This window comes from Parasteatoda tepidariorum, chromosome 4, assembly GCF_043381705.1.
Source record: "Parasteatoda tepidariorum isolate YZ-2023 chromosome 4, CAS_Ptep_4.0, whole genome shotgun sequence".
Lineage (NCBI taxonomy): Eukaryota > Metazoa > Arthropoda > Arachnida > Araneae > Theridiidae > Parasteatoda > Parasteatoda tepidariorum.
In genome coordinates, this window is record NC_092207.1 from 9798261 (window position 1) to 9811764 (window position 13504).

The 13504-nt window shown below is 26.4% G+C and overlaps 2 long non-coding RNA genes across 2 annotated transcripts in view; one reads left to right on the plus strand and one right to left on the minus strand.

Annotated features, from left to right (window-relative positions):
* The window catches only part of LOC107451856 (uncharacterized), a 110523-nt gene that overhangs the window by 74576 nt on the left and 22443 nt on the right, over nucleotides 1–13504 (plus strand). The gene's annotated exons all lie outside the window — the stretch shown is intronic.
* LOC139425336 (uncharacterized) overlaps nucleotides 1–13504 on the minus strand; it is a 97841-nt gene that overhangs the window by 57626 nt on the left and 26711 nt on the right. The gene's annotated exons all lie outside the window — the stretch shown is intronic.

Consider the following 13504-nt stretch of genomic DNA (forward strand, 5'->3'; position numbering starts at 1 on the left):
TTTAAAATAAAAATTTAAAATGATAAATAAAATTGAGAGTTTAAAATACTTTTCTCAAGCAGATTCTCAAAAATTGTTTAGCTACAAACGATAAAGGTATTTCGACGAATCATAAAAATATATTTACTCTTTATAAAAATATTGATAATAGTAATTGTTCAAATTACACTCGAATTTTAGAAAACTGAAACTACCAAACTATCAAAACTAAATGCTTCAAAACCCATATTATTAATGTCGAATAAAAATTTCTCAATTTAACGGCTTGATCTTAATTATAAAGATAATTTTCTATGTTAAATTACTTTAAAAAACTGCGAAATAGATCTGAAATACCTATCAATCATAAATTGATACATAAGTGGTATTTGACCAACATCAATACTTGAAATATCATACAAATAATGTTTAAAGTATAAACTATTTCTGAGATTGCATAATTTTAGTAATAATTCCTAAGTTCAAAAGTTTCGTTTTGTAATATTATCATAAAACATTAACAATGATTGTGCAGTTAGCTTTCATAATATGACTCAATATTAACAAAATCAGATAAAATAAGATATAAAAGTGCATTTCAATTTGTAAAATTTAACATCTCCATTCTAAGTATAGGTTGATTGTATCTTTTCATTTTTTAACAATATTAAAAATACGTAATTTCAAAAAAAATCAAATTATGCATGGTATATTTTTAATTAGTTTCACATCATTAATTCTATGACCTTTTTCGCAATATTTAAGAGTGGAAATATAAGAATAGGACATACTAAAAAAAAGAAATTTAGTATTTGACTGAATGTGAGATTGAGACTTTTCGCGCGATACTCTGTTCGGGTGAAGTTCTGTTCCGTTTGGAAACTGCTACATTAAGGCTGTTTTACAATGACTCTGCCTTCACATAATACAGAGTTTTTAAACGAATAATATGCTATTTATAGAACTGTTGAGAATTTTTAACAGTTATTGTTGTAAGTTAATTTTTGCCTATATTTAGCAAAAGCTATTCATGCTAATCATGAAAAGAATTCAAACGTAAGGAAAAACAAATTTTGTGAGACGGAAAAATGTTTATGCTCTAGTTTTTAAATATTTAAAAAGTTATAACAATTTTCAATCAGCAAAAGCCTATAACAATTTGAAAACAAAAAGAATTATTCATTGATTTTTTAGGATTTTCATCTGTGGTGAAAAAATATCGCCAATTCGATGAATTTTTGTTGACGAATTTGAAAAGGATAGTGATTTTTACAATATTTAAGATATTTGTCTATTATAAAGCTAACATAACTCTTTTTAGAAAGATAATATGATAGTTCATAATTATAGCTTTGCCACGAATACCTTAAGTTTTTTTTTCTTGGTAAAAGTGTTTTTGAAGAAACACAAATGAGTGGATTTTAAGAAACACGGTTCTGAAAAGCAGTTAATGAGTGGATTTTGAAAAGCAGTTAATGAATGGGTTTTGAAAAGCAGTTAATGAATGGGTTTTGATGAAAAGCAGTTAATGAATGGGTTTTGAAAAGCAGTTAATGAATGGGTTTTGAAACACACAGGTAAGGAATGGGTTATGAAAAACACAGTTCATGAGCGGGCTTTGGTAAGCACTGTTAATGAGTAATTTTTGTAAAAAATGAAAATGGCAAATTTTTCATAAAAATATCTTATAACTATTTGCTTTCAAACTGAGTATTTTTTTTTCTGTATTATTCGATGTACAAGTTTTAAAAAAATTTATGTTTGAAAAATGTCATTGAAATATATCTTGAAGTAAATAAAAAATATAAAATGCCCTTGTTCTGTATCACCTTATCACCATTTACCCCATTTCAAGGTTCTATCTTTAAATAACCATGGTTGGAACTTTATGCAGTTTTAACACCAACCAGACGACGTGGACAACGCCTCTCTATAAACTAGACCCTTCCACTGTAGAAAATAAAAAATATCAAAGTTCGAGACCCGTTTTTTTTTCTATAACATGTTTGTTGCTTTAAAATATAATTTAATTTCTTCAAGTTTTGAAGGTCCAAGTATTCTCTTCCAAGTATCTTTCTTTACAAATGGTTTTAATTAAATATGACTTAATTCCTTTTAGTATTACATTTTCCAATTTTGTAGTTAACGTTGATCATTATTTTAAAATTGTAACTGAAGCTATGTTTATTCGTGTGTTTTTTTAATTAGCAGTCAATTTATGCAAACTGAACTATAATACATTTTAATATAAAACATCGTAATTTGTTTTTTCCTAAATTTGCCTTTGAGCAATTTTCATACATAGTATATTCTTTTTCATATGATTTTGTCATATGTTTAAACAGATGTAAAATGCAAAGATCGAGAAAATTTGTCTTGAGTTTTGATTTGTTATGTCTTGAAGGATGAGTTGCAGTTGTAAAATTTAAAAAAACGCTATCTTAAAGTTTTGAAATAATTAAATATTTTTTTAAACAAATTAACTTAAAATGTTTAGTCATACAGCCTACTGATTAAAAAAATACCAATCTTTCGTAAAGCAATGTGAGGATAACTGATATACATTTTAAACTACGTGTTAATGGAGTAGTTTTTTGAGTATCTCTCACATATTTACTGATAGAGTTCATGTACATAAAAAAGTTATTTTCTTTTACATTTAACTGTAACCAAAGTCGGCAAATTTAGAGTTTAAAAGCTACTATAAAATCAAAGAATTTTAATCCATCTTATTTAAGAATTTTAGGCATACTACCTTCTGATTAAAAACAAAAAAGAAATAAACAAAAAGAATCTAATTTTTTTGTAGAGCAATGTAACGCGGCAACATTTGAAACTATGGATTTATGGAAAATTTTTTGGAATCTGATTTATCAGATTCCTATACTATCAGAATTAAAATACATAAAAAAGTGCTTTTTTTTCTATTTGTATTAAATTGGGAAAATTTAGAATTTTAAAGCTACTAATTCTCTATCTTGTTAAGATAGCTTTGGAATGTTATTGATTTGCGCGCAATTTGTAAAGTTTTCAACTCAATTAGTGCAAAAAGGCACAAGAAAAGTAAAATGTAAAATTAATTCTTATTAATTCGATTATACGATGACATACAAGGCAAAGACAGTTATTAATTCCTTAATAATAAAAATTTACTCTTACGTGTGCAAGAATTATGCATCTAATTTTTATCAATATTTTTAGTCAGTTCATTTTAAAAAAATAAATTTTAACTTATTCGAAAGGAAAGAAAAAAAAAAGAGTACAATTTTTACTTTAGCAAATTTATTTGGTATAGAAAGGATGTTAGAATAGTAAAATTTTTTTCTTTAATTCTGCTATAAGTGAGAAAAATCAGTTCATTTTAGAAAAATAAATTTTAACTTATTTAAAGGGAAAAGAAAGTACAATTTTTAATTTAGCAAATTTATTTGGTATGGAAAGGATATTAGAAAAGGATATTAGTAAAAAAAATTTAATTCTGCTGTAAGTGAGAAAATTAACAACTTGCTATTTTTTTTATAAATTTATTTATTCTCAATTTAAGAAAATATGCTAATATTTGGATAAATTATGTTTCATGATAAAGTTAGGTTCTGCTAATATTTATTTTACCAAAAAAAATATATATATTAAATATCCAATTTAGAATTAAAGGAAAAAGATCAATTTTTTGCAGTTATGAGTGTAAGTTACTTTGTAGGTTACAGTTGTGTGCTAAGCATTCTGCGTGCACAGTATGTGTGTAAGTTCTGAAGCTTCAGTTACGTGCGAAGGCACTAAATGCCCTAATTAAGTATGCAAATTCTAAATGCCCTCTTCATGTATGCATGCTGTGAATGCTCAGTATGTGCTTGCATTCTGTTTGATCTTAAGTACCAAGGGCTTATCAGTTAGTAAAGTTATTTCAATTTTCTCGTAAATGTCAATTTTTCCCTTCAAGGAAAAAAATTCAGTTTAGCAACGATTATTTTAGATTTAAAAGATCATTGATCGATTGAAATTTGAACCTTGACAGTTTGATTTATTTAAAGTTAAGATTTAAAAGCAATATTACCGAAAACTCAGCAAATGCATTAACATTCACTATGCTATTATAAAATTTCGTTAGCACCAATGAGTGTTTCAGCTTGCTAACAAACCAGTAATATAAAAATTTTGACCGTTATAAATAAGTTATAGCATCTCTCACAACCATGATTGCATTCATTTTCAAATAGAAATCAAGGATAAGGCTTTGTTATACAAAGAATAACTATTTTTTATTTTTTAACACACAGTAGTAAAAAAATAAAAGTTTTGGAATTAAATGAGCTTTAAAAATGAATTGAGAAAATGAACTCAAGATAATGTTTTGCATGTAATATAATATCCAAAGATACTATTAAAATATTGTATTTATTTTATAAAGTCCGAGAAATAGATAAATAATGAACCTCGTAACTAAATTATGTGAACAGTTATTAAGAAAGTTTGATGCTTTAGGTTGATTTTAAATGTTTTTTAGTTTACGTATTAAAAACATTTTGTGTATTTAAAAAGTCTCAAAATGTTTTCAAAGAAATTTAAAATTTAGTAATACTATAAAAGAATTACTTGAATTATTTTACGCAATTATTGCATTATATTTAAATATTGAATTCATTTATATTATTCAAGTTTCATATAATTACGCAAATTATTCGGATGCAGTTATATTTTATTTTATCACCATCGTTGAACAGTCGACCCAATTTTGGGTTTACGGCTACCAACTCCGTAGCCTTGTAATTTTGAACCAAATTCAGAAGACAAGGGAAGTGGGTCAAGTATTGGGAGAAATTTTACCTTCGTTTAAGACTTTTTGAAGGAACTAACCCACATTTGCGCTACAAGGAGAGAAAAACCACGAAAACCTTCCATGGTCGTCAGCACTGTGGTCGGTGCGAGTTGAGTATTGAATTCAAAACGACCAGCCATCGCTGGGATTCGAACCCGGCTTACTTCATTGGAGGGTGAACACTATGCTCCGAGCCACCTTGGTTTATGCAGTTGTATGTGCATTAGTTGGAGTCCATTTTAATGTAGCTTAAATTTAGGAATATTTAAATAAACTTATTTAAATACAACTAGTGGGCTCGGACACCTGTTCGCTGATTCTCTCCAACTCTTGAAGATCGCCAGGCAATCTTATGTGGTTTACTTTTTAAACCATGCTCTCTTCACTCGCTACTTAGTTAAACCCATTTGAAATGTGTCATAATGCAAAATCTTAAGAATTTAAATCAATGACACGCAATAGAAAAAATTTAAAGACAAAACAATTATGCTTTTAAAAATAACATGTATTTCGACACGCCTCCTATTCAATCTTTCATAACTGTCATCAACGCTTTCTTCTACTCTCCGAGTACACTTTATTTATTACTATGCTTAAAAGGATTGAAAGCACTAATGATTGCAAACAAACTGAATTGCAAGAGAACGAATAACGATGAATAAAATTATTGAACCTCTATAAATACAATTAAAACATAACATCGTTTATATGAACAATTTGTTTTTAACTTTTAAATTCCTCCCAACTTACAGCTCAGTTTGTTTCAACTTTCCATTGTCCACTCGAAAAAAAGAATTTTCTTTCAGAAATTCTTAAAATGTACGTTTACGTTTTCATACTTATGACAGTTCACATGCTTGATGTTTGACTAATTGTGTGTAATATTGTTGCAGAAACAAAAAGTGTAATTTTAGCAGAGTATAAATACTGTGTGAACTGTGAGTGTAGTTTTTTTTTTTTTTTTTTTTTTTTTTTTTTTNTTTTAAAGAAAGCTATTAATTTATTTTGATTTTTTTGTAAAATGTATCAGATTGGATAAATTCAGGGTGCTGTGCTGACTTTGGCTGAAGACTGAAAAAATTGAATATTTGAAAAAATTATCAATTGATAATAACTAATTTCTGAGTAAAATAAGAGCAATATAAATTTGTAGGAGATATTAAAAGGGAAATCAACAGGGTGGCCACCCACCTGGAAAACCTTGAAAACCTGGAATTATCAGGGAATTTTTTTATACTGGAAAAAACCTGGAAATATCAGGGAAATTTAGATAAAAACCTGGAAAAATCAGGGAATTTTAAAAAAAAACTGGAAATTTTTTTCTTTGATAATTTTTTTAATTTTACTAATTTAAATTATTTGCTAATTTTCTTAATTTAAATTATTTCGTCCATTATCCCATTTTTTTTAAACGGCAAACAGTTGAAATATCATCAACTTTGCTTGCATCATGCTTGATACTTTGCTTGCATCAAAACTTGCTCCATTACAGTGTTAAGCTGGAAGGCCACATAAAATTCTCCCACTGTTGCTAAACGAATGTAGAAACCTTTGACCGCTATGGGACTGTGCAATTTAGATAAGATTCTGGTGGAGGTGGAAAAAGGGATTAGGATATTAGCTTCTGTTTTTAAATTCTGTCCTTGGGCTGAATCCATTTATGGCTCAAGTTTGTTCTGATGCTTTGGTGGTAATTTTTTTTTTCTATTTTGACAAAATGTTTTTATATTTTTAACTTCATAAAATTCTCCAAAAATTAGTTGGTTATAATTTAATAATAATAGATTTTGTATTGCACTCTTTTTCTGAGAGCTTTTCTACTCCCATTCAAAGAAATTCGTGAATTATTTTTTCTCAGCAAACCAACCAATCTCTCATTTTTTTGCAATCGCTAACAGCAATGTTTGTCGACAAATCGTTACAATTGTTGCATTAATGCTAATTTTTTTTATTTCATTTTAACCTTTTATAACATATTTTAATTTTAAAAAAAAGATTTTTTAAAAACCAACTATATATTAATATTTAATTTTACTCCTTTGTTGGTCAATATATGATTTTTGATTCAAAATTTTGTACCAAAGCATTAAAAAATAAATAATAAATCTAGCCAAATTGTCAAAATAATTTTTTTTTTCAAGATGATATGTTAAAAAAATAACATTTTGAATAAAATATTTTATAATATGGACACTTTTCTTGTGCACATCCTTCACTTTATACGAAAAAAGAAATAAAAACCTGGAAATTGTAAGATTTTTATCTGGAAAACCTGGAAAAATCAGGGAAATTTGAAATCTGATTTGAGTGGCCACCCTGATCAAAGCCTGAGATATTTAAATTCCAGATACGATTTTTGGGTCATCATAAAGGCTAAAAAATCAATCATGACTTCTAATATTATAGCAAAATATGACATAAAAACGATTAAAAAAAATAATTTTATTCCGCGTGACAGAACAAACTTGGTCCTGCTCCGATTTTTTTTTTTTTCATTTTTGCAATAATTAAAGATGTAATTCCTTTTTTTTCCTTACACCATTAATAAAATTAACGATAATCAGTTAATATTTTTTTTTGTTAAAGAAAAAAAAAACATTTTATTACTTTTTTGCAGTATACTTACATCAGTTTTGGAGAAAGTTGGGGTTTTCTTTATCGAATGATTTAAATATTTTGACAACCTTCCACATATCTGAAACACTACTATAAAAATTTCGTTCCTCATTTAAACTAATTGCAATTTATTTGAAAGCAGTTACAAAATTTCTTATTCTAGTTATGTAGTTCTTTATATTATTGAAAATCTTTCGATGGCAAGGGGCCGCTCTTTAACAGTCAATGGACTCATTCGCCCCCCCCCCATACGGTCACAAGTTTTACCTCAAGTACCCCAAGTGTAAAGAGTATACTTGAGTGTACCAAGTACAAGTATACCAAGTGTACAGAGTTAGTTAAGGTATAAAAGATAAAATTTTTAAAGATAGAACTGAATACTAATATTTCACCTACAGTTGGAACTTATGCCAATTTTTATAAAATTTAGCTTCTAAAAATTATGAGCTATGTATTTAGTTAAGCATTTAAAAGTAAAAAATAAAGTTTTTTTTTTAGTTTAATCAGGGGCTCCTAAAAATTTTTAAAAGCGTCCAAAAATTGACAGTTAAAAGGTTTGAAGTGATTATTTCTTGAAATATTTCTTGAAAGGCAACAAAAATTTGGGTTCCCAATTATCTAAGATTTATAAATTTTACAGCACGTTTGACCCGAAACATGCTCTAGGTATTCAAAAAGATCTTTCTTCTGGATTTGTACCTAAGCAGATCCTATGACCTAAAATTGAAACTGAACACACATGTTTAGATTCCCCCCCCCCAGTTTATACACTAACTTGATATTGTACAAAACCTCATAAAAATTATGAAAATTATTTGTTTTATTTAAGCGAATTTTTATATAACATTGGAAGTTAAATTATCATAAATTTCATCATTTATTAAGCTTTACAACATTTACAGCTAATTGTATTTATGTTTATATTTATGTATTTACATTTACATTTATATATTTACATTTATATATTTACATTTATATTATATCATATTAGGATTTATATTTATTTAAATATTATTTCTACATTTATTATATTTAATCTAAGCAGCAAAAAGTTTTTTTTTTAATTACAGATATGAATTCTAATTTATTGGTGTGAGGTAGATTTGTCATACAGTCATAGATTTAGAGAAATTGATTTTCCTATAAAATTTAAATTAGATTTTTAAGACAATTGTTAATTAAATTAGACTATTTTACAAAATGTATTCACATTCGCAGTAGTTAAAACGTAAATGTCACTATTTATTTCAAACACAAGTGTAAACAATGGATTATGCACTTTATTAGCAACCAGTACAAATAAATAGGTATGTGATCAACTAGTTATATCAATATTTATTTACAGTACTTCTGTTTATTTATCACTATCAAAGGAAAATTAACAACAAATAGTGATGTAGTACTTGAAAAACTGCATTTATTTCTTCTTAACTCAAATTTCTAATTCAGTGCTCAGATAGTAAGCGATTGATTGCGTTTAAAACTGTAAAGTATGACATCAAGAAAAATTTTTAGCTTTCAATAGATGTTGCGATTTTTGTGCTGTTGCTTAATAATTTGATTTCTAATTATAATTAAAAATCAGTGTCATTAGCGACTGACAGTTCTGCACTTTTCTTGCTAGTATCTCTATACAAAACATAAACGTGATCGGCCATTGACACTACTGTCCTTACTAATAAAATTTATTATTCATCCTATTAATAAGTACTGATTATCAAAATCTTATCATTCAACCATCGTGTAAACAATATAATTATTAGGACTTGATGAGCCATTTGCATGCTAGAATAGTTGCATATTTCTATTGCAACACATGGTGCAATAATAGTTAAGTATTGCAACACATATAAAACACTGACTATCTGCAACAGGTCAGCACGTTATGCATAAATAATAGTATATTTTACCTCATAAGAAAACAAGAGAATGATCAAAATCTAAGTTACTCTATTTTTTTTTTCTATAATTTCACTGTTTCCTAAATTTATTTTTGTATTAAAAATATATTAGGAAAAAATCAGTAAAACTTATGAATCAATAATTATGTCTTACTAAAAGTTACTTCTATCCCTGTCATAAAAAAATACTTTTAAGTGGTTAGTAGTAACAGGGACAAAATTGACAAAAACTTTTGAAGTAGTATTTTGTCTAAGCCTAGTTAGGGTTAATAACTTCATTTTGAGTATTAAAAAATTCGGCAATAGAATGATTATTACTGATGAAACAAGTTATAAAAGTGGAATTAAATATAGAATGTGGAGACAGTAGTAACGGTTAGAAAAACTATTGTTACTTAAACTTCGATGCTAAAATCATAAACCAACAAAATCTTGTCCGATTTCGATGCTGAAATCAAACCTATAATCTGAAAAATCAGAAAATTTCATTTGTATATGAAGAATAAGGAATCATAAATGCTTCAATCCTATCTGGCTTATTTTAATATCTTTTTATATAGCAATATAATATATTTTAATCTAATTTTAATATCCGGTTCAGTTAAATAATATTTACAGTAAGGAACAGTAGTGACAGATGAACTAAAGAATGCTTTTAAAATGTAACTGGTAGGCTTTAAAAGTTTTAAAACGATCGAAAAATCTTTCGAAAAAATTTATTTGAATAAAGGAAACAGTCACGAATATCACACTTTCTGGAGAAGGATACATAAACTGAAAAAGCATAGTGGCATAAAGAAATTCGAATCAGTCAAAAATATACAGTCATATGCATCTTTCTCAAACTTTCCATAAGTTATGGAAAACCTCTCTCTTTCACTTTTATCAACCGATATTTCAGAAACAGATATAACTATAAAAAATATTAGCACCATGAAATGTGTTTATAAAAAAAACTATTGAAAATTATTTAGAATAAATAAACTTTAAAAATAAATATTTATAATAATAATTGTTCATAAAATTTAATTTCATGCGAGTTAAATTCCACTTTAACCAAATATTATAACTATATAGCGATAATTACGCGTAACATGTAATACGTTTATTAAAATTAATAAGAATTATAATTATAAGTACTTACAAATTTACTTAATTTCAGTTACATTGTGAATTAATCAAATGTAATAACTAAAATTAAAACAATTTCAAGCTATGAGCAATGTGCATGAAACAAAGTGGTTAAAGCAAAAACGAAGATACAGAAATGGGCACGCACAAATATATAGAAATCGACAGAAGAATTAAAAATACAGAAAAGGAAAAGCATAAATATAGATACGGAAATGGAAAAGCTTGAATAAATATAGTTGGGCAAGAACTAATAAAGATAGAGAACTGGGCAAGCAAAGTTAAAGATAAAAAAATAGACAAGCACAGATAAAGACAGAAATGGAAAAGCAAAGATAAAAATACAGAAACATACAAGTACAAATAAAGATGCAGAAATAAGCAATCACAATTAAAAGTACAGAAATGAACGAGAGTAAATAAAGGTACAGAAATTGACATGTAGTGCTTTATTCACTTTTTTTTTGTTGCTTTTTTCATACTTAGCACGAAGTACACCCCATTTTAATTTGAACTCTCAATTTGTTTTGAATTATTTTAATTTATTATTTTAATTTATTATATTATATTTATTTTAATTATTTATTTTTATTTTATTTATTAATTATTAAGAATAATTGTTTAAAATTATTTTAAGCGTTAGAGATAATTATTCATTAATGAAATGAAACAAATTCTTCAGAATATAATGGAAAAGGTTTAGTCTGCTTAACTGTTATTGTATTTCTAATGTGGAGTTCTAGTCTTCATTTCTCTCTTTGACAATAATATCTTAATAACTTTGCTTAAATATGTTTTTACTTAGGCTTCAAATCAAACTTCAATTTCGTAAATATTTTAATTTTTGTTGTTTATTATTAAATATAAATTAATTTGAATATGTGTTTATTTTATTTATTTTTAATGCGTTTCTTTAAAATAAATAGCTTTTGAGACATTTTCTGTCAGAAATCCAATTAACTTAAATATTTAAAAAAATTATCGAACTTCACAGGAAAATTACATACCAAACACATTTCAATTTTAATCGCAATTTAAAAATCCGTTCGTTAAATCAATAAAAAATGAATTATACCCACGCAAAAACTAAAAATATATCCTGGAAAAATCATTTAGAATTTTTTTCCCTTTCAAATTAATGACTTTCTTCAATAAATGGGCAAGATATGCTAATATATAAATGGAATGTCTATTTCGAAATCAAAGGAATTCACACAAAGTTCTGCAGATTTTTTCAGAAAGAAAAATCAATTTTAAATGCTAATTTCCTTGTATATTTACGGTAAAACTAAAAATATTTCGAAACAAATCAAGTTTTGCAAATGATTTATCCGAATCAAAGCGTAGTTGGCTTCATTTTAAAATTCAGAATATTCCATAAAATTAAATTCTTTCCCCTTTCTTTCATAGTTTTTCCTAATTCCATGTTAAAATGCTTTTCTTTCAACTCTGCAAAAGAATTTATCAATGAAATCTGCATAATTGCGCTGAAACCACCCACAGTGCCAACTTTTGACTGTTTTACACGGTTCAGTAAAACTTCGTTTTATTTCGATTTCGTTTATTTATTTAAATTAAATCCAATATCAGAAGGATTAAAAGTTCGCTAACTCATTATGTAAAGATTTGGAATGCTTAATATTGACAAAAGCGAGCAATTTCTGATTTTAAACGTAGTTCGCTAATTAAATTTAACTCTACGTTATGCATGTTTTCAGTATCTACAGTATAAAAAAGAATGCTTCATAACTTAAATATCTTTGTTATCCGTTCATTACAGACATTCACAACTTAATAACCGACCACAAGAAGTTGTCTATGTATATAAAACTCCTACATGCAAAAATAGTGCTACACATTTACTTATGACAAATGAATACTTTTATCTGTTACTAACAATTTTACATTAAAAAATCTATGCACTTTGACTTGAAATTGAAATATTTACATTATTATTTTATGGTTGAAAAAACTACTCAGTTTTTCCACTCAAAAGCCTAATAATGAAACACTAATGTTTCCATCACTTTTTTCTTCGCAGGAAAAGATCCGCCCTTTTAAAAAGGAAGCTAAATACAAATGGGTTAATTAACAGTGGGTTAATTCAGTTAACAAATGGTTCCGTTAACAAAACTATGCAGTTTTTCCACTCAAAAACCTAATAATGAAACACTGATGTTTCCACCACTTATTTCCTTGCGAGAAAAGATCCTTCCTTTTAAAAGGATGCTAAATACAAATGGGTTAATTAACAGTGGGTTAATTCAGTTAACAAATGGGTTAATTCAGTTTTAATGTTATCTTTTGTCTGATATATTTTAAAATATCAAATCTTCTGTTCAACTTTTATATGACGAAGCAAAAATAAGTACAAACTCAAATATTTTCCGTCAAATACACTACGTTTTCTTGTTCATATAATATAAAAATACATTTATGCTAAAGTTATATTTTCTATTAAAGTTATATATTTTAAAGTCATAATACAAAATTTTCTGCTAAAGCTATATGTATAACTATTTTCATTAAATTATTAACTAAGTTTACATTAACTTACTGTATGTCCGATATTCATATGCTTTTTTAAATACATTGTTGTAAAATATAATATTTTATACTCAATGTTCACGGATTTTGTCTTCTTTTTATTGCGAACTACATATTTATATCCACATATTATATCTACATATTATATCCACATATTTTATGTATTTAATAGATTATATATTTTTCAATAATATATGCTGAAAAGCTTGTATATAGTGACTTAAGATTATAAACTGGTTATAAGTAGATTAAGTGCTTATAGAAGATTAAAATTTATGAAAAAGTGGAAAGTAAAGCATCTTTTATGGAACATTTTTTTTCAGTGTAAGATGACTTATAACAACTAAAAATGCTAATTTTGCATACTTGTATAATGTTAAGCCTTTTATCCATTGTAAATTTGCATGTTAGATAAAACTAAACCAAAATCAATTCTCAAATCTAAACCAAAATCAAATCATTTTTCAGTTGATAGAAATTAAAAAAATTTGTCGTGTTAAAATATTAACTAATT